The following is a 21,293-nucleotide window of genomic DNA, read 5'->3' as shown; positions in this document are numbered from 1 at the left end:
GTACCCAAGAGGTAATGTAAGATTCAGGTGAAGCTCTATGCATGAGTAAGTGCAGCAGAAGGTAAGACTATGATAGTCAGTTGGGTCTATTATGGTAAATGGACGGTGGTAGTACAAACATGAGAAAAGGTAAAGAAAATGGATCTGAGGTGTAGGATGCCTTGGTTAAGTTGGGAACTATGGTTCTTAATGTTGTGCATGCTAAGCACGAATGAGGAAGTTCTCTTAACCTAGACCTTATGATATCTAGTAATTACGTTGTGATCATGATTGTGTTGATGTCTATATATGTACATATGTATGTATGTATGTCGTTGACTGATTGGATCATTATTATTTTATGTTGATGTTTATGTGTATGTATGTGTATCATTGTATGATGAGATCATGATCGTTTATGCTAATGTTTTTGTATATGTATGTATGTATCCATGTATCTATGTCACTATCTGGCAGGGTCATCAAGGATCACTCTTGTGGAGGAATGATTGCTTACGCAGGTGAATGATGTGAAGAGGTTTCGGGTCTTATGAGGAATCAATTGGGAGGAGTAGCCTGACAGATTTATGAGGTCAGTATCATGTGGTTATGAGTTGATATTATGTGATTATATTATGTCTATTCTATGGACAGGTAACTCGAGGGATACATCAACAAAATGAAAGCAGTGTGGTCTGCGACATGTTGGGACAAGCATGGATAAGACACTGGAAGAAAAGTTGCTTGGTAAAGACAATGTGGTTTTGGATGTGTGGTACTATTGTTGTGCATATGTTGTACATGTTGCATATGTGTTGTTGTGTGCATGTGGTGTTGTGCATATATAGTGTGTGTACATGTTGTTTATGCAATGTTATGTATAGGATGGTACATATAGTGTTGTGTGAATATTGCATATGCAGTGATGGGTATAGATGGTGCTATGTACATGTTGTATATGTAGTGTTGTGTACAGATGATGCTATGTACGTGTTGGATATGCAGTGCTATGTACCTATGGTGTTGCATGCATGTTGTACAGGTGGTGCTAGGTACATATGGTGTTGTGTGCATGTAGTGTTGTGTACATGTTGTATAAGTGGCACTATGTGCAAGTAGTGTTGTGTACATGTCGTGCATGTGGCGCTGTGTACATGTAGTGTCATGTACATGTCATGCATGTGGTACTATGTACATGTGGTATTGTGTACACATTGTACAGGTGGTGTAGTGTACATGTGGCGTTGTGTATACATTGTGTAGGTGGTGTCATGTACATGTGATGTTATGCACACATTGTGCAGGTGGTGTGGCGTACAGGTGGTACTATGTACATGTTGTACATATGGTACGAGTGTCCGTGTGGTATTATGTGCAAGTTGTACATGATGTGTTGCGGGCATGCAATACTATGTATGTGCATTGTGTAGTCGTGGTATCGTGACATGTGTATTCCTTGTGTTGTACTTTGTGTAGTACATGTATTGTGTTTTGTTGTACACCAGGTGTAGGTACATGTATTGTGTGGCATTGTACATCGAGTATAGATGTATGAGTTTTGTTGTATATCGGGTGTATGTGTATGCACTTTGAGGTGTCGCACATTATGTGCAGATGCATCTCTTGTGATTTACATTGTGTACGTATACGTGTTGTGTTGTGTTGTACACTAGGTGCAATTGTATGTATTGTGTTGTGTTGTACACTGGGTGTAGGTGTATGTGTTGTATGTCAGGTGTAGATGCATGTATTGCATGGTGTGGTATGCCGTGTGTGGTTGTATGTGCAGGATGTACACTATGTGTGTGTGCACACAGTTGAGGAGAAGGCACTAGGTGTTTGTCGGGTGCGACAACCGATCCAAAGTGTGTACGAAATAAAGACAAAGGTGGAAGCCAAGGATTGATTAAAGGATAAGTATCAATATTTTATTCAATTTTACTATGTATGTGGTTTATGATTATGGTCTATGATGATTACATGTGATCTATGATTATGGTTTATGATGGTTACATGTGAATTATGATTTTGATCTATGATGGTTGTGATTTGAGCTAACCTGATATGATATGTTTATACATGATGATTTGATCAAAGATGCTAGTTTAACTTGTTGTGATAGGAAGTAAACATGATTGCAAGTGTACCTTAGTGACGATCTACTGATGAGGTATGATTTGAAGTTATTTCAATTTATTTTGAATCTAATGGAAATTATGTGCTTGGAACAAGAATGCATGAACATGCCGAGTTGAGTGGCTGAAATAGACTACAAAAATTAGCAATGTCAGCAAAAGGAATTAGAAAATGCAACAGTATGTTGGTAAAGAACTTCAAGAGCAGGGCCTTTGTGGGACACTGGTACCCAATAGTGTCCATTGATTTCCATGAGCATTCTATGACTGGTATGATGGTCTGAGGTAGGGATATGCCTTGGTTTTTGTATCTTCCAATGTGAGGAAGCCTTTCCAAGGGATGGATTTCTTGAGATGGGGGTGCCAACAAAACTTGGAAGGTGAGTGACTGCACGTAAGGGGTTGACCGGATTGCCTAAGGGATTGTGTAGTAGAGAAGGGAAGGGCGAGGATGGATTTTTTTGGTCATTAGCATTGCCAGATGGAATCAGATGCACATTGGGAGTGTGCCCTAGAACAATGAGCCGATAACTATTCACTGAGAGGACAAGTGGCACATGATTATAGCGCTGGACATTGGATGCAAATTTGACTTTTACAATGGATTCTAAACTTCCTGGGAAGGAGGTGAATCCTAGTATTACTTTGAGGGTGGAGGTGTAAACCTTTGGATTCCCTTGTTGCGGATGTAGGCATCATATCATTGCATTTGCTGGTTGAGAAAATGTGCATATGTGTATATGTGTGTATCATTGTAAATACTGTATCGAGCTGGTTTATAAAGCTCCACAGATAGTATGGTTATCTGCTAGTTGAAGAAAATGTGTATGTGCATATGTGGTTATTGTAAATACCGTAATGAGCTATGTTATAAAGCTCCAGTAAATGGTATGTTTGTCATGTTTCAGCAATGGTCAATGTAAATACTGCAATGGGTTGTGTTATAAAGGTCCATGGGCAATATGTTTTGTTTTCAGCAGTCTTGTTGGTTATAGGTGTCATTGAACATCGAGGACAGTGTTCCCCAAAGGGGGAGGGTTCTGTAACAACCCTGGTTAAAAACTCATGTAAAATATATAAACGCGACGGATGATGGGACACATATTCCAAGCTGAATGGCGGGAGAAACATCCTAATGGGTGTTGATTCAGTTTATTATGGCTAAGGAAATTGGCAAAGGAAATGGCTAAGGCTTTGGAAAGACATGAGGCATTAATTGGCATTTTATTTATGAAAATAATGGAAAATAGGAGAAAAGGAGGTGAGTAGGAAAATGAAGGAAAATAATGGAAAATGAAGAAATAGAAGCCTCATTAATAAAAGGCTTATGAGGATCAATGAGCGGGACTTGGTCAGTTCAATTTTAGAGCTCTTTCGCTATTCTCTCTCTCTCATACTCTTGGAGACTTAGAGTTTTCTTGGAGCACTCTTGGAGGGTGTGGCATACTTGGATTCTTGGAGCAAGAAGGCAAAGGAAGAGCAGGAAAGCACAAGAGGGCATCAAGATCAACAACTACATCAAATTTTCTTGCAGGTACCGAGTTGCATGTATGTTTTCCTCACTAGTTTTGGCATGCATGACACATGCATGTGGATTCTTGGTCATGATCAGTCACTGGCATGGAGGATTGCCTAGATTGATAGTGGATGACCTAACCTTGCCATTTCCTGGATAGCCATGGGGATTGTGGGTTTATTTCATTGTTTGTTTTGGTCGGTTCTCATGTTTCCTTTAACTTGGGTTGAGTTATTAGTTCCTGGAAGCCTTGGTTGGAAAAACACTCTGGAAGTCCTATAACGGTTTGGGTTGAGTTACTAGTCCCGTAGCTTTGGTTGGACAAATGCTTTGGAAGCCCTATAACAACTTGGGTTGAGTTACTAGTCCTGGAAGCCTTGGCTGGACAAACACTCTCGAAGCCCTTGGTGGGTTGAGTTACTAGTCTTGGAATCCCTGGTTGGACAAATGCTCTAGGAGCCCGGAAAATGTTCTAGGTTGAGTTACTAGTCCTAGAGCCTTGGTTGGACAAACACTCTGGATCCTAGCGGCAACTATGGGTTGAGTTACTAGTCCCAGAAGACGGATTGGAACAAACACTCTGGAGCCCTAGAAGGATTGGATAGAGACTGATCTGATGATGGTTTTGTGATGTACAACCGTGAGGTGGAATCACTGTTTGATGGGTTGAGGTGGATGGCCTCTAGAAGCCTTGTATGAGTTTTGATTGATGTTTTCTGTGAGATCCCACATTCATGCTTGGAATATGGCACAGGGGTGAATGGCTGAAGAGAGATTTGGCTCAGCCATTTTATGGTTGGGTGGAACGTGGAAGTCCCATCCCATGTTTGGATTTTGCATCGTTAAAGAAAGGTTATTTCTCCTTGTATTTCTACAAGAATTATATTGGATTATATGAGGTTTATATGGCTATGATTTCATGGGTATTTTTGTCCCTATTATTCTAGTTATGTATATGTTTTATGACAACAACTATGTATGGCTCTCATTATATTTTTACTTGTATATGAATGAATAATGTATCTATGGTCTAATGGCTGGAATGACAATTAATGTGTTGAGACATCAATGCTTCATGGCGAATCTCAGATAAGTATGAGATCCCTATTCTTAGATATGTTATTTACACCTGTAGTTTACATATTTGTGATATGTTTGACGAAAAGCCTGTCATGGCTAGTAGGGGTCTAGTCAAGGTCTTAAACAAGTATTTGCTTTAGTACTATCATTTCATGTTATTTTATTGTTCTGAAGAGATGGTTCAATTCTTGGCAATGCCCTGGGCTTTGAGCCTGAAAAAGTGGCTCAAATCCTCGGGACGCTGGCATAGCACTAACTAAATGAGTCTCTAGATGTTGGCAGGCAAGCTTGTGAGAGCGACTATAGGTTTCTGGACGCTGTCATGCCTGTAGCATGAGAGTGACTACGACTTAAGTTGTCAAAAAGCTCAATGGGACCCAAGGGAAAGATGTCTAAAGTGTTGAATTGGTTCATGAGGGTCATGAAGCTAATGTTGAATGTCTGTATGGTGTGTTTCTATCGGTTCCACTTCCTTAACATGAATTAGGAGGTCGAATCATATCATAGTGGTCTCTCGTCGTATGTTTACCTCAGCTGGTAGGTTTCTTGGGTAGATGTGGGAGGAGGGTGTTACAATAACGCTGTCTGAAAGATTTTTCCCTTACTTCCCAGCACTGGCTCTCTCTTGTTTCCTCCTCTGCGCTACTCAATTGGCTATCTACATTATTTCTCCTTCTATTTTCCCGCTACGTCGTCCCCCTTAGGATTACTGTATGTATTTCTCACATTTGAGGGCCTCTTTTAGTGCTCTTCAGCGTCCAATCCTGCCTGTGCCTTCCTCGAATGCTATCCTCTTTTCTTTGTCCCTTTTCCTCCTACCATGTTGTGGGATCATTCTCCCCTGAGAATTCCTGACATCTCCTCTTTCTATCATCATGATTGTATCCATATGGTGGTGGGCGTGCTATCATCCCAACATCCCCCTGTCAACATTGTCTCCTCCTTTTACTTGTGCAGTCCTTTTGCTTGTGGACTTGCCCAAGAGGAGTATGGGTTCGTCCTCTCTTTCGGGGAGGCCAACACACGTCCCCTCCTTTCCACAAATATGCAATTTACTCCATATTTAAAGCACACCAATCAACCCATGATTGCCATTAAATAACTAACTCCTCCAATTTTCCCAAAAAATATCCTCCATAACTCTAAACTTGTGTCCCTAATCTCAATGAATCTTTTATTTCTATTTTCAAATTTAATTATAGAGCTTACAATCTATAATAATTTACAAGAGGGGTTTGATCAAAACGGTTGTCACATCTTTGAGCCCCAAAGGATTAGAGTAGCTATAACAAACAACCTCACTTACAAATTAAACTCATATATGTTCCGTTACTTACTACAATGTTAGTATATATAAAATGCACATAGTAATGTCTTATTAACGATCTTAATTGACTACTAATTTGGAGATGAAAACAAGTAAATTATTTACAATCCAACATCCTTTATAATATCATAAAAATGAGGTAAAGATGGATATGATTTATTTGGCCTAAAATAATAATAAAAATTAGCAGTGGTTATATGTTGTACACATAAAAAGTGCATTATCTCATATAAAGGTTACACTACAATAATGTGATATCTTAATGCCATTCATTTTCTGATATTAATATCATAGTGTCTATACTACTAAAACCCTTATTTCATAAAGAAGAAGATTTCATATATCAATTTAATACTTGATTAAAAACAAATCTTTTTATACATACATATAAACAATTTATCATATATATATACATCCAATAAAATTGGGTTAGAGAAATATCAACCTAGATTCATCTTAATTCTAAATCTACCAAATATGAAGATGATCAAATCTCTTTTCACTTTAAAAGAAGTTTGCATCTCAAGATATTTGAATCCTCTCCAAACTTAATAGATTTGAAGTTAAAGCTAGTTTAATTCCCCATAAATACCATGAATCAATACTTTAAATTCTCATAAACCTCAACAACTACTGATAATTATTTTAATTACCTACCAAAAAATAATAATAATAATAATAACAACAACCACCCACGATTTTTTATTTTTATTATTTTAATTTGAAATTAAATTTGTTTTAAAATAAAGTTAATTTTGTTGAATTGAGGCTTCTGTGATCCATATCAAGTTTATGAGAGAGTTTTTTCGGCGTGATATTTCATTTGTCGATGCGTTTTGAACCAACCAATGTGGTTCATCAAGTATATGAGAGAGTTTTTTCGACATGATATTTCATTTGTTGATGCGTTTTGAACCAACCAGTGTGGTTCATCGTCGGGACAAGTTGAAGAAACAGATCTATGTTGCATGTTAAATAGACAAAGCAGAACATCCAAAGGCTATAATTTTTTACCAGGCAACGACTATATTGACTAGTTAATGACTATATTTGACTAGGAAACGGCTAGTTGGACCAGTGAAAAAGGAGCATAACTATATTTAATTAAAAATAAAAAAATAAAATAAGTTAAAGTTATGGATTTAAATAATTATTAAATTAATAGTTAGTTATAGTATTATTAAATTAAAAGTTAATGGGAAATATGAATTTACATAAAAGGTATTAACAATTCGATATTTATTTTAATTTTTATTGTCTATATATATATATATAATAAAATATTAGAATAAATTAATTTAGGTATTATATAGTAAGAATAAATATTTATTTAATTGTTAAAATGTTTATTTCTTTTTAATTATAAATTAACATATTATCATAGATCGATTTCAATATCAAAGTAATTATTAAGTTAAAATTTAGAATATAACTAATAGCTTAAACTAAATGCTATTAAAGTCTCTTATACTATATAAACAACCCACCAAAGAGGATCAAAGAACCAAGGTAAAAGAGAGACGGTTAAAGGATAACAAGGGGAAACTAACCTATAAGAAAACTAGAACAAGTTATAAAAAGGAGGGGAGGAAGAACCTGACTAGGAAGTGAGGGCTGGGATCCAACAACTATTGATCTTCCAATCGTCTTCTCTATTGAGATTGTTCGGCATTTTTTCAATCTCAAGGGCTTCCCTAAATTTACGGTGATGGAATTGTGAAACTCTAGCAAGAACATTGGCCTCTTTGATACAAACATGATGTTTGGTTTTCTCTACATGCTCTGTTAAAGCGGAGACTTGGTTCTCCTATGTTTAAGGTCAGCTGCGTGCTCACTAATCCTCTGATTAATGGATTGTCCAGTCTCGCCAATATAGGGGGTCCCCCAGGAACAAGGAATAATATAGACCCCCTTCATGTCCTTAGGGTCGATAAGATCCTTCACTGATCTGAGGGACTTACGAATGGTGTTAAGGGGTCTAAAGGTCGAGGGAACATCTCCTTAATGTCTTTGTGAAAAATGGTTATAGTAGATACCTAGGTCAGAAGGCTTTCCTCAAAGCTGTCAAAAATGCGTTAACTAAAAGAGAACCTAAAGAACGGGTCCCAGGTGTCCATCTTCTGTTTGTGTAAGGGACCATTGATAAGATTGCGAGGATTCTTAAGAAGCATAATGTTCCCTCGACCTTTAGACCCCTTAACACCATTCGTAAGTCCCTCAGATTAGTGAAGGATCCTATCGATCCTAAGGACATAAAGGGGGTCTATATTATTCCTTGTTCCTATGAGACCCCTATATTGGTGAGACTGGACGATCCATTAATTAGAGGATTAGTGAGCACGCAACTGACCTTAAACATAGGAGAACCAAGTCTTCCGCTTTAACAGAGCATGTAGAGAAAACCAAACATCATGTTTGTAACGAAGAGGCCAGTGTTCTTACTAGAGTTTCGCAGTTCCTTCACCGTAAATTTAGGGAAGCCCTTGAGATTGAAAAAAGGCCTAGCAATCTCAATAGAGAAGACAACTGGAAGATCAGTAGTTGTTGGATCCCAACCCTCACTTCCTAGTCGGGTTCTTCCTCTCCTCCTTTTTATAACTTGTTCTAGTTTTCTTATAGGTTAGTTTCCCCTTGTTATCCTTTAACCGTCTCTCTTTTCCCTTGGTTCTTTGATCCTCTTTGGTGGGTTGTTTATATAGTATAAGAGACTTTAATAGCATTTAGTTTAAGCTATAAGTTATATTCTAAATTTTAACTTAATAATTACTTTGATATGGAAATCGATCTATGACAATATGTTAATTTATAATTAAAAAGAAATAAACATTTTAACAGTTAAAATAAATATTTATTCTTACTATATAATACCTAAATTAATTTATTCTAATATTTTATTATATATATATATATATATATATATATATATAATAAAAATTAAAATAAATATGGAATTGTTAATACCTTTTATGTAAATTCATATTTCCCATTAATTTTTAATTTAATAATAGTATAACTAACTATTAATTTAATAATTATTTAAATCCATAACTTTAACTTATTTTAATTTTTAATTTTTAATTAAATACAATTATGTTCATTTTCCCTGATTGGTCCAACTCGTGGTTAACTAGTCAAATATCGCCGTTAACTAGTCAATATAGCCGTTGTCTGGTCAAAAATTATAGCCGTTGAATGTTCTGCCATAACTAGTCAAATATCGCCGTTAACTAGTCAATATAGCCGTTGCCTGGTCAAAAATTATAGTCGTTGAATGTTCTGCGATTTAACATGCAACATAGAGCTGTTTCTTCAATTTGTCATGAACCACACTAACGCTGTTTCTTCAATTTGTCGATGAACCACACTAATTGGTTCGAAACGTGTCAACAAACGAAATATCATGTGATTTACACCAAAAAAATCCCTTATAAAATTAATTTTGTTTTTATTTATTTTTTATTAAGGGTTACAATCTCTCCGCCCAATGAACACAAGACAAGTATCAGAGACACAAATATCATAATTGCTTCTGCCTAATATTTATATATGCGAAAACGATCTCCACGCAAACACCCTCGAGGAACGACGATGGCTCAGCATAAACCGAAGGCGCAACGCTGACGGAGACACTATGAATGCAGGCATTGGCATTGTAAAGCCGATGAGCATCGTCTTCTGCTCTTGGCAATGCGGATGATTGCATGGAAGCAGATGAAGAGGAAGCTGCTACCGTTTCTTCTAACTGACGCCTGTAACATCTTCTCCGCTAAAATGAACACTAACGCTATTATTGATTTACCATGTTCGCAATATTGTTTCGACGATACGCACAACACTTCTAGTGCCATCTTTCAGGACGTTATAAGTTTCTGTAAGCAGAGCCGATTGAAAGAGGCGATCGAGACTTTGTATTCCATCGACCACAGGCACATTTGGCCGGACTCTTATGTATATGATGCTCTCTTGCAGAGTTGCCTCGGGATCAAGGCTCTGCCAGAGGGAAAACTAGTCCATGCCCACATTATTCTAAGTGGATTCAACTATGAAATTAATGTGGGAACCAAGCTCGTTACCATGCATGCGAAATATGGGAATGTGCAGGACGGCAGGCGAGTTTTAGAGGAAATGCCAGAGCAAAACGTGGTGTCATGGACTGCATTGATCGCAGCTTGCTCGAGGCGGGGACAGGCTCAAGAGGCTTTGGGTTTGTTTAGTGAAATGCAACAGACAGGTATCCAACCGAATGAGTTCACTTTTGCTAGTTTGCTGAACGCATGCACCGGTTTGGCAGTTCTGGAGCAAGGCAAGAAGGTCCATGGAGATGTTATCAGAAGAGGTTTTGATTCTGATACCTTTGTGGGAAATGCTCTTGTTAATATGTATGGAAAGTGCCATGGTATAGAGGATGCACGCAAAGTGTTTGATAAAATGCCTAATCGAAAGACGGTGTCCTGGAATTCAATGATTGCGGGGTATATACAGAATGGATATGTGGCAGGAGCCTTGGAACTGTTTGAGGAAATGCCTGAACGTAATGTTCGTACATGGACTTCTATGATCGCAGGATATGCACAAAATGGGTGTATTGAAGAGGCTATGGAATTGTTTCAGAAGATGCCAGAGCGGAATGTTGTGTCGTGGACTGCCATGATCGCAGGGCTTGTTCGTAGTGGGTACCATGATGATGCTCTGAATCTTTTTAGACAGATGGGATTGGTTGATGTGAAGCCAGATTCGGAAACCTTTGCCAGTGTGCTCCCTGCATATGCTAGACTGGGAGATATTAGTCAGGGTAGGGGGGTGCACGAAGAAATAAAGAGAAGAGGATTTCAGTCTGATGTCTTTGTGGGGAGTGCTCTTGTAGATATGTATGCGAAATGCGGGAGTATGAAGGAGGCGCGCGATGTGTTTGACCAAATGCCTGTGCGAGATGTGGTATCATGGACAGCTTTGGTTGTAGGATATGCAAGTAATGGAGACATAGATGAGGCTGCTAAGCTTTTTCAGAAGATGTCTGTGAGGAATCTGGTAACATGGAATGCAATGGTTGCAGGGTATGCACAGAATGGACATATGAATGAAGCCATTAAACTTTTTCAACATATGCAATGGACAGCAGTGAAGCCCAACATGGATACATTTGCCAGCATTCTCCCAGTTTGTGCTAATGTTGGAGCTCTTCATAGGGGCAAGGAAGCACATGAGGACATCATTAGAAGTGGATATCATACCGATGTCTTTGTGGGGAGTGCCCTAGTGGATATGTACGCCAAATGTGGGAGCATTGAGGATGCACGAAAAGTGTTTGATGAGATGCCTAGTCACGACGCAGTTTCATGGACGGCAATGATTGTAGGATATGCAATGCATGGTTATGGCATGGAAGCCCTCCAACTCTTTGATGGAATGCGAAACTCAGGCACAAAGCCAGACAGAGTGGCTTTTGTTGGTATTCTCTCAGCATGCTGCCACACGGGCCAAGTGGATGAAGCTTGGCGATACTTTAATTGCATGAGTAGAGATTATAATATTGTTCCTACCATGGACCACTGCTGCTGCATGGTTGACCTTCTTGGACGAGCTGGGCAACTAGATGAAGCGCATGAGTTCATCAAGAAAATGCCAATAAAGCCGGATGCTGCTGTGTGGGGATCTTTGCTAGGTGCCTGTAGAAATCATGGCAATACAGAGCTGGGAGAATATGTGGCAAAACGCCTTGTTGAATCAGATCCTACAAATGCTGCACATTATGTGCTTTTGTCAAATATCTATGCAGTGGCTGGTAGGTGGAATCAAGTGGATAACATAAGGAGAATGATGAAAGAAAGAAAGGTGAAAAAGGTGCCAGGATCCAGCTGGATTGAGCTCAATAACAAGGTTCACGTTTTTGTTGTAGGAGACAGATCACATCCCCAAACACACAAAATTTATACGAAATTAGAGATTTTGTCTGGACAGATGAAGGAGGCAGGATATGCGCCAGATACAAATTTTGTGCTGCATGATGTGGAGGAGGAGCAGAAGGATGATATTATCCATCACCACAGTGAAAAGCTTGCCATTGTGTTTGGACTTATCAACACATCTCCTGGGACACCTATACGGATTGTTAAGAACCTTCGAGTGTGTGGTGATTGCCACCATGCCACCAAATTCATCTCTAAGATTGTTTCACGAGAAATAATTGTGAGGGATGCAAGTCGTTTCCATCATTTCAAGGATGGAAAGTGTTCTTGTGGGGATTATTGGTGATGCCAAATGAAACATGCAGCAGATGTAAGATTGTGTAATGGTGAGCCCAGTGTGTGCATTTTCAAATTTCGCTTCCTTCTAGTGTTGAAGGAATCAACCTATACGTTTGGAACTGTTAAAGCACAGCTGTCCTGAAAGGACATGTAGCTCAGTTATAGAGGTGCCTGTCATTGGGCATGTTGCTCAGTGATAGAAAAGCCCATTCCCTGGGGGTGAGTACTGGGCTCAATCTCTAGCTAGTACAGATTTCAACGTCGTATGAAAGCTAGGTTGGCTTGAAGTGGCTTGGAGGCTTAAGCCAAAGCTTGGCTTGAGGCAGGTGATGGAGGGCGTTTGGACTTATCAACACATCCCCTGAGACACCTATAGAGATTGTTAAGGACCTTCAAGTGTGTGGCGATTGCGACTCTGCTACCAGATTCATCTCTAAAGATTGTTTAAGAAGAAATAATTTTGAGGGATGCAAGACGTTTCCATCATTTCAAAGATGGAAAGTGTTCTTGTGAGGATTATTGGTAATGCCAAATGAAACAAGCAGCAAATATAAGCTTGTGTAATAGTAAACCTAGTGTTTGCATTTTCAACTTTTGCTTGCTTCCTCGTATTGGAGGAAGCAATCCATACCTTTGGTACTGTTTGCGGCTATCATGAAAGAACATGTAGCTTAGTGATAGAGATGCCTGTCATCGGGCATGTTGCCCAGTGATAGAAAAACCCCTTCTCTGGGGGTAAGTACTGGGTTCATTCTTAGCCATGCAGTTTTCAACATGGTATCAAAACTAGGTTGGCTTGAAGTGGCTAGGAAGCTTGAGATAATGCGTGGCTTGAGGCAGGGTGTTGGCCGTAGCAGTTCAAACCTTTAGAACCGTTTAGAACCGCTCAGGGGACCTGTCATGAAAAGCCATATATGTCAATATTAGAGAAACCCATTGGCTGGGGATCAGTTCTGGGTTCGATTCCTAGCCCGTCAAATTTTCAACTCCTACGTCCAGTGAGTTTTTGCTGTACAAAACGATACTGTACTCTAAATCATAAAATATGAACGTGTCTCAGAAGGGCATGTCATATGATGAAAATCAAAATAATAGTCCATTTCTCCTGATTTGAAAATTAGTTTTTTATAGTCCAAAAACTAGTTGCAAGGTGTTGTCTTTTGGCATCTTCCCTACAATTTGGTGAAGAATTTGTTTCCTTCAGTGGGCTGCAGGGGCTTGTTGGATCAATTTGAACATGGATTATAGTTTGCTTCAGAGGTTGAGCCTATCCCATTTCTATAATCTCCCCATTGATAGGCAGAAGTATTTGTTATAGCTCTGTGGTACAGTGATTCCAGTATTTTTATATGTCAGTGCCTTCGGTTGCAATTGTTTCGAATCTTTCTGTTTATATGTAATGCAAACTTCTATTCTTTTTCATTACTCTGTACTTCAAAAAGGGAGCAATGAATTATTTATCAAATTGTCAATTGAATGATGGCCCTACCAACAGCGTTGTAGTTCAATGGTGAGGGCAGTGGCATTTGAAGCTGTCCACAAGGGTTCAAATCCCCTCAGATCATGTGTGTAATATTGCACTTCATGGACCACGGTGCTTGCGACCACAATAAAATTCTAGCTTAGCAATTCACTACGTAGCCTCCAAATTATCAACTAACTTTTCTAGCTTAGCAATTCATTACGTAGCCTCCAAATTATCAACTAACTTTGATATATAGGCCGAGGATATGTCACTTAAATTTTTCCCTATTTGATTGCACTTTTCAGTTTTCTCGTCTGACGTTTCAAATTTTGTTTTTGAACAAATATCAAATAAATTGCACATTATTTCACATATATCCTCATCTAAAATGCACAGTCAAGGCTCCTAGGCCGGGATCAAACCAAAGCAGTCTACCTTCCTTAGGAATGAGCGAAATTGAGATCGTTTCACAAGATTTGTAAACCAACCACGGGATCATTTTGGCACAAAAATTTGGTTAATCTAAAATGTTAGATGAGAAAAAGGAATTTAGGATGCCTAAAATATATGTGGTCATTTTTTAGCTTGCTTTTGGATAAATCCCATCGGCAATGTTTTATGGTCAACGTTTCGAAGTTCGAAAGCAAGCTAAAAAATCAATGTGATCACAAATCTCAGATCAATATATGTGGTCATTGTCTGAACTTGGAGTGAGACATGAATTGCATTACAATAATGGCCATGATATAATGAATCAAGTGAGAAAAGTTTATTACAAGTTTTTTGATGCACCGAGGGATCATATTTTAAGATTAAAAATATTACATAGAATTGAAATGGTTATATTACGATACAGAATAACTGAATGGGTGAAACACCTATATGTGTTATAATCAGGTATTGAATGCCATATGCATTGATGAGTATAATATGATGTCACCTATCACAATACTCGTGAAAATGGGGTAAAGGGATTATCTTTTCCAACTTTGAGAATGTTGTAATATGTGAGTTGTGGATATCGGATATTCTACTTTGTTGGAAAAAATAGAATAAGGTTATAGTATGAAAAGCGTTGTAGATTTGAACATTTGCTTGATTAACTCCAAACATTTCCTCTAGGGTTTGTTTGTTTCCACATGCTTGTATAGCAAGGGTGGTTCCAAGCATTCTTAGTTTTTGATAGTAAGTCTTATTTGAGCCAAATTAGAAATTCATTTGACACTCAATGCGATTGGGAAAAACCCTTGACAAACAACGTGTATTAGCATGTTGGAAGTATGATTCTACTGCTAGCTTAGAGCATTGATAAAGTTGATTGGGATTGGCATGTTGGAAGCATGATTTTACCGTTGACTTAGAGCACTGATGAAAGTTGAGTGGGAGAGGCTTATTGTTGTTCTTTGTAGGTAGGACGTTCTTTTTTTCCGGTGGGGTATGGGTGAGGGGCAAAACGTTGTAATCTAATGTCAGTTGGCAGAAGAGGGGAAAGATGGGGGAACGTTGTAATCTAATATCATGCCATTTTGGTAGAAGAGGTGAAAGGCCAGGCCACTGTAATCTAATGTCCTTTGGCAGAAGAGGGGAAAGACCAGGCCATTGCAATCTAATGCCCTTGGCAAAAGAGGTGAAAGGTCAGCCCATTTTTTCTGCTGTGTTAAATTCCCATAATCCCACTACTAAGAGTATAAATTCCTGTAAGGTAGCTTTTGTTGCTTGGTACAAGCTAAGCTATCTCATCCATTATCTCGCCCTTAGACCCTTAACATTGTAAGTGGTGTTGTGAAGGACATAACAAATGATCAGAGTGAAATTAGTAGTAAGGGGCATTGTAAGTGGAGTTGTGAAGGAATAACAAATTGCATGGAGAAAACAATTGAAAAGGTTATTATTTTCAATCAACTTTTACATAAGGAAGGAGAAAGGATAACAAAATGGACGAGGATTTATGGGCACTATGAATGAGATGTAGGTTGTAATATACAAGTTTAATAATTCCAAGGAATGGGGGAATGCTGAGCTCAAATGCGTTGTCTCCCACAACCTTGGTAATGTTGTAAGGACTGCATCGAAATGGTCTAAGTTTCTCATAGGCTTCGGTAAGGCGTTCCTTCTGCAAATGCAACTAGACTTTGTCGCCCACCTAACACTTGTGTGGCACCTGATGTTGATCATGTCGTTGTTTCTAGTTGGCATTTGATTTCTCTAGAATGTCGTAGACCTGTGGGAGGATGTGTTGAATGTGCTCAATAAATTTGTTTTCCTTATCGGCTTCAGATTGGACATGAGTCGAATCTGCCTGAGTCGCTGCAAATGGTATGGCCACATCAATGGGACATAGTCTCTGGAATCCCAGGCCCACCTAAAAAGGGTTGTGGCCATTCAAGTTGTGGAGAGCCTGGTTATAACTGTGCTGGACATAGGGAAGGCTCTCATCCCATGTGTGTGGATGCTTTGAGTTGTACATGCACATAATGTGTACGATCATCTTGTTGATGACCTTTGTCTGGCCATTAGTTTGGGGATGGGAAGTTGTGGATTTAATGAGCTTGGTGTCCATCATTGACTAGAGACTGGGCCAAAATGTACTGAGGAACCTGCCGTTCCGATCTGAGATGATAAACTGTGGGATCCCAAAGTGTACCCACACTCGTTCAAAGAAGAGTTTAGCAATGGCTTCTGCTGTGATATTCTTCTTGCAGACCGCCATAATGGCCATCTTCGAGAATCTGTCGATGACCACATAAACACAGTCGTTGCCATGCTTAGTAGAAGGAAGGCCTGATCCAAGGGGATATTGGTGGCCACCCGCCTATTCCATTTGGACCCTCACCATTATTCTGTCAGTTTTTTTTTTGTTCTTCAATTCCCTTAATTGTAGCACAGTTTACTATTTTGGCAGTTTTTCGGGCCTTGAACTTGCATGGGCGATTTCATTGAAATTTCATTTTCAGTTGTACTCCTTGGAGGGATCTTTCCAACGAGGTATCATGCGCGTCAAATGGAGATAATATGACCAAGTTACGACCCCAGGAAGTTGGCTGTCCAACTAACCCCAACAGGGTCCATAAACTCTTGGTGTTATATCTCCTCTGGTTAGGGTTTTGGTTGTTTAGGGTTTTATCTTATTGTTCAATAATAAAACAGCCCTTGAGCCTCATTGTAACTCAGTTCAGAGGCATGTAGCCGCCACATCTCTTCTCAAAGATAAGATACCATTGCTCGAGCTAGTCTCATTTCCATTTTGTTTGTAAGCATATTTCATTATTTGATATTAATGAAAAGAAATGCTATTTCTACTGCATCTCTGTATTTATGGTTATATCTGTAATTTGTTGCATTCTTGTTTAAATTCGGATCAGTGGTATTAGAGTGGTCCACTCTTTTTCTGTTTTTCTTTGCATGTCCCCAACGAGGTCTGGATATAAAGAGTTAGGGCTCGAACTGGTCGAACATTTGCAAGGCTAGCCTCGTAAATCCTGACGACCTCCAATGGGGGGAAGAAAAGAAAGACGAGGGAGATCTTATCAAAATATTGCTGGAGGAGGCCCTCGAGAAACAAAGGAACGTGATGATGGATGACTTTGCCTAGATCCTTGAACGGTTGCCCATCGGCGGCGCATACACATCGCACAGCCACTTTGGAAGCTCCACACCTTTTAAGATACAAGTAAAATTTGACATTCCCATATTTGAGGGCCAAATAGATGGAGACGCTGTAGATAAATGGTTGAATATGTTAAAAGTATATTTTTTTTTTTCATGATTTTTCTAGTGGGGAAAAGATTACTTTTGCTCTTCTCAAAGCTGCCCCCCACGTCAAGGACTGGTGGGAAACCTATTGTGAGCAGAAGGATGAAAGTATGGCCTCACTGTTTTCAGCTGCCCCCACTTGTAATTCATTCCGGAACGCCATCAAGGAGCAGTATTACTTTGTTGGGAGCTACGAGGACAAATACTTAAAGTGGACCACGCTGCAGCAGGGAAGGGGCCAAGATGTGCCGGAGTTTACCAATGTTTTTCATACCCTTCACATGAAGTTGGGTATCAAGGATTCTGAGAAACATTTGGTACTAAAGTACCGTGGTGGCCTACATAGATACATCTAGGATGAGATGGAGTTCCTGGATATCTCCTCGCTCGGCACGACATATCGATACATCATCAAGGTCGAGTAGAAGTTTAAACAGAAGAAGTGAGACTTTGGATCTACGAATTTCAAGCAAGGGAAAGGTGTCCCCAAACCGCAGAACAATGGACAAAGCCAAAGTAGGGCGACTCGAGACCACTTGCCAAGGCCACAAGAAAAGGACAACACTGCGAAGCCGAAGAAGGAAAGGAGAAAGTGGTGTGAGTTCCATAAGAGCTCCACCCACAACACAAGTAAGTGTCGGGCCAAGCAATCACTAGTGGTCACGCTGAAGGCTTCAGAATCAAATGCATGTTCCAACTTTGAGTCAGAACCCGCCAAGGGGAACGACAAAGGGAAGCAAATTATTGATGCAAGGCCTAACCCACCGTCGCCACCACAAATATCTAGAAGGAACCCAAAGATCCAGAGGAGGAGGAGCGTCTCTTCCACTCCTAGATGTGGGTAAAGGGTTCCTCGCTATAGTTCATTGTCGACAGCGAGAGCCAAAAGAACCTCATTGCAGTAGAGGTCATGAAGCAGTTGGGCTTACCGACCACATCACACCCACAATCATACACCATCAGGTGGCTTCACCAAGGACGGGATCTGCGCGTGAGCAAACAATGTCGCCTTCCATACAACATCAAACCCTTCACGGATGAGGTATTATGTGCTGTTGTTCCCCTTGATGTTTGTGATGTATTATTAAGCCAACCATACTTGTGGAAGGGACATGCTGTGTATGAGTCAAGGCTTCACGCTGTTATTGTTACATTGGGAAATAAGTTGTACAGAATAACAGAGGTAGCACCGCCTATCGCCATTTCTCTGGTTACAGCAAAACAATGCAGTAAGCTCATTTCCAAAACCAGGAAATTTGTTTTCCTGACGATACGCTCTCAAGGAAAGAAGAAGACGGTGGCCATGACCTCTAGACAGGGCCCCTCCACACGACAACAATAGATGGACAAGATCGTGGAGGAGTACAAGGACATCTTCACCTCCTCCGCGGGGGTGCCTCTGCACTGTCAGGTCAAGCACTCCATCGATTTGAGCCCAGGTGTGCCACTACCCAATGGACCAATCTATCGACACTTCGTTCTGGAGAACAATGAAACCAAGAGGTAAATTCAGGAGCTGTTGTAGAAAGGTCACATTCAGCCAAGTTCATTACCCTGTGAGAGCCCGATCATGTTGGTACAGAAGAAGGATGGGACTTGGAGACTTTGTATTGACTATCAGGTGCCAAAAAAGATCACTGTCTTGAATAGGTACCCAATCCCACAAATTGATGACCTTCTTGACCAATTCAAGGGGGGAAAATATTTTAGCAAGGTCGAATTGAAGTTCGGATATCACCAGGTATCGATCGAACCCACCGATGTGTGGAAGACTGCCTTCAAAACCAAGGAGGGCCTTTTCGAATGGTTGGTTATGCCTTTCAAGTTGACGAATGCTCCTCCAACTTTCATGAGGCTAATGGATGACATCTTGTGACCATTCACCAACTCATTTGTAGTGGTATATTTGGATGACATCCTGATCTTCAACCAGAGTTGGGAAGAGCACCTCAACCACATTCGACAGGTTCTCCAAACACTACGGCAACACAAGCTGTGTGACAATTTGGAGAAATGCACTTTTGACATGACCTAGGTTCAGTATCTAGGATACATTATTGATGAATGGGGGGTGCATGTGGATTCAACCAAAATCCAAGTCATTTGGAATTGGCTAGGCCCAACCACTCTCACAGAGCTCCGCAGCTTTCTGGGTCTCGCCAATTTCTACCACAGGTTCGTGTTGGGCTTCTCTCATATCATTTGGCCCTTGAGTTAAGTCACCAAAGGATGAGCGAAAGCAAAATTCTTTTGGTTTGAATCTCAACAGAGGGCATTCGCAGAGTTGAAACACCGCCTCTGTTTTGCACTAGTTCTCACACTACCAGACTTGCAACAACCATTTGAGATCGAGAAATATGCTTCTGATTATGCTATTGGGGCAGTGCTTACTCAACGGGGGCATCCAGTGGCATATCACAGTGAGACACTTACAGGTACAGTCCGAAAGTATCCCACTTATGACAAAGAAATGTATTCCATTGTGCAGGACTGCCGACAATGGAAGCATTACATTTTGGAGAAGGAAACGGTTATCCACATAGACCACTGACCCCTGCAGTTCATTCAAACGCAAGGGAAGTTGCAGAATGATCGCCATCAAAAGTGGTCCACATCCCTGCAACAGTTCCATTTGAATATCAAGAACAAGAAGGTCAACACAAATAATGTTGCAGACTGCCTTAGTCGACCACCGACCATGGCATTAACCATTGTGCTCAACTCTTGTGGGCACAAGACTTCTGATTAACCACTTCTCTACAAAAACGACCCAGAATTTGGCCACACATACCATACGCTCTTGGAGGGTCAGAAAGTTCTAGATTTTTACCTCCAAGATGCTCTGTTATGCCACCTAGGACACCTTTGTGTTCCTGCAAGCGAGCATGCGAAGATGATTTCAAAAGCTCACTACAGTCAGGTCGCTGGGCATTTTGGGGTTGAGAAAACGGTGGCAATACTGCAGAAGTATTTCTATTGGCCGAATCTTTGATAGGATGTCGGGAAGTACATCAGATCCTGCAATGCCTGCACCATTTCCAAATCGACCATCAAGAAGCAAGGTCTCTATACTCCATTGCCTACCCCTAGTCGACCTTGGGAATTCATATCCATGGATTACATGTTAGGCCTCCCTTATACTAAGCATGGCAACGATTGTGCTTTTGTGGTCGTTGACAGATTCTCGAAGATACCCATTATGGCGGCCTGCAAGAAGAGTATCACAAGAGAAACCACTACTAAACTATTTTTTGAATGAGTGTAGGTACACTTTGGGATCCCACAGTCTATCATATCAGATCGGGACAATAGGTTCCTCAATACATTTGGGTCTAGTCTTTAGTTTATGCTGGACACCAAGCTCACTAAATCCACAGCTTTCCATCCCCAAACTAATGGCCAAACATAGGTCATCAACAGGATGATCATACACATTTTGTGCATGTACAACTCAAAGCATCCACACACATGGGATGAGAGGCTCCCCTATGTCCAGCATAGCTACAACTGGGCTCTCCACAGCTCAACTGACCATAGCCCTTTTCAGGTGAGCTTGGGATTCCAGCCACTATGTCCCATTGATGTGGCCATACCATTTGTAGCAACTCTGACAGATTCAGCTCATGTCCAGTCCAAAGTCGACAAGGCAAATAGCTTCATTGAGCACATTCAACCCTTCCGCCAACAAGTCCAAGACATATTGAACAAAGCCAATGCTAGGTACAAGTAGCGACATGATCAACATCGAGTGCCACACAAGTTCCAAGTGGGCAACAAAGTTTGGCTACATTTG

General features: G+C 40.1%; 1 pseudogene; it reads left to right on the top strand.

The window, feature by feature from the left end:
• The first annotated feature begins 9,602 nt into the window (after positions 1-9,602).
• Positions 9,603-13,402, top strand: LOC149247848 (pentatricopeptide repeat-containing protein At3g12770 pseudogene; annotated as a pseudogene).
• Positions 13,403-21,293: the final 7,891 nt, after the last annotated feature.

This window comes from Pinus tabuliformis, chromosome 7 (assembly GCF_031772625.1).
Source record: "Pinus tabuliformis cultivar Carrire ecotype Pingquan chromosome 7, CPIR1, whole genome shotgun sequence".
Lineage (NCBI taxonomy): Eukaryota > Viridiplantae > Streptophyta > Pinopsida > Pinales > Pinaceae > Pinus > Pinus tabuliformis.
Note: the sequence above shows the minus strand (reverse complement) of the source record. Positions and strands in the feature narration are given on the sequence as shown.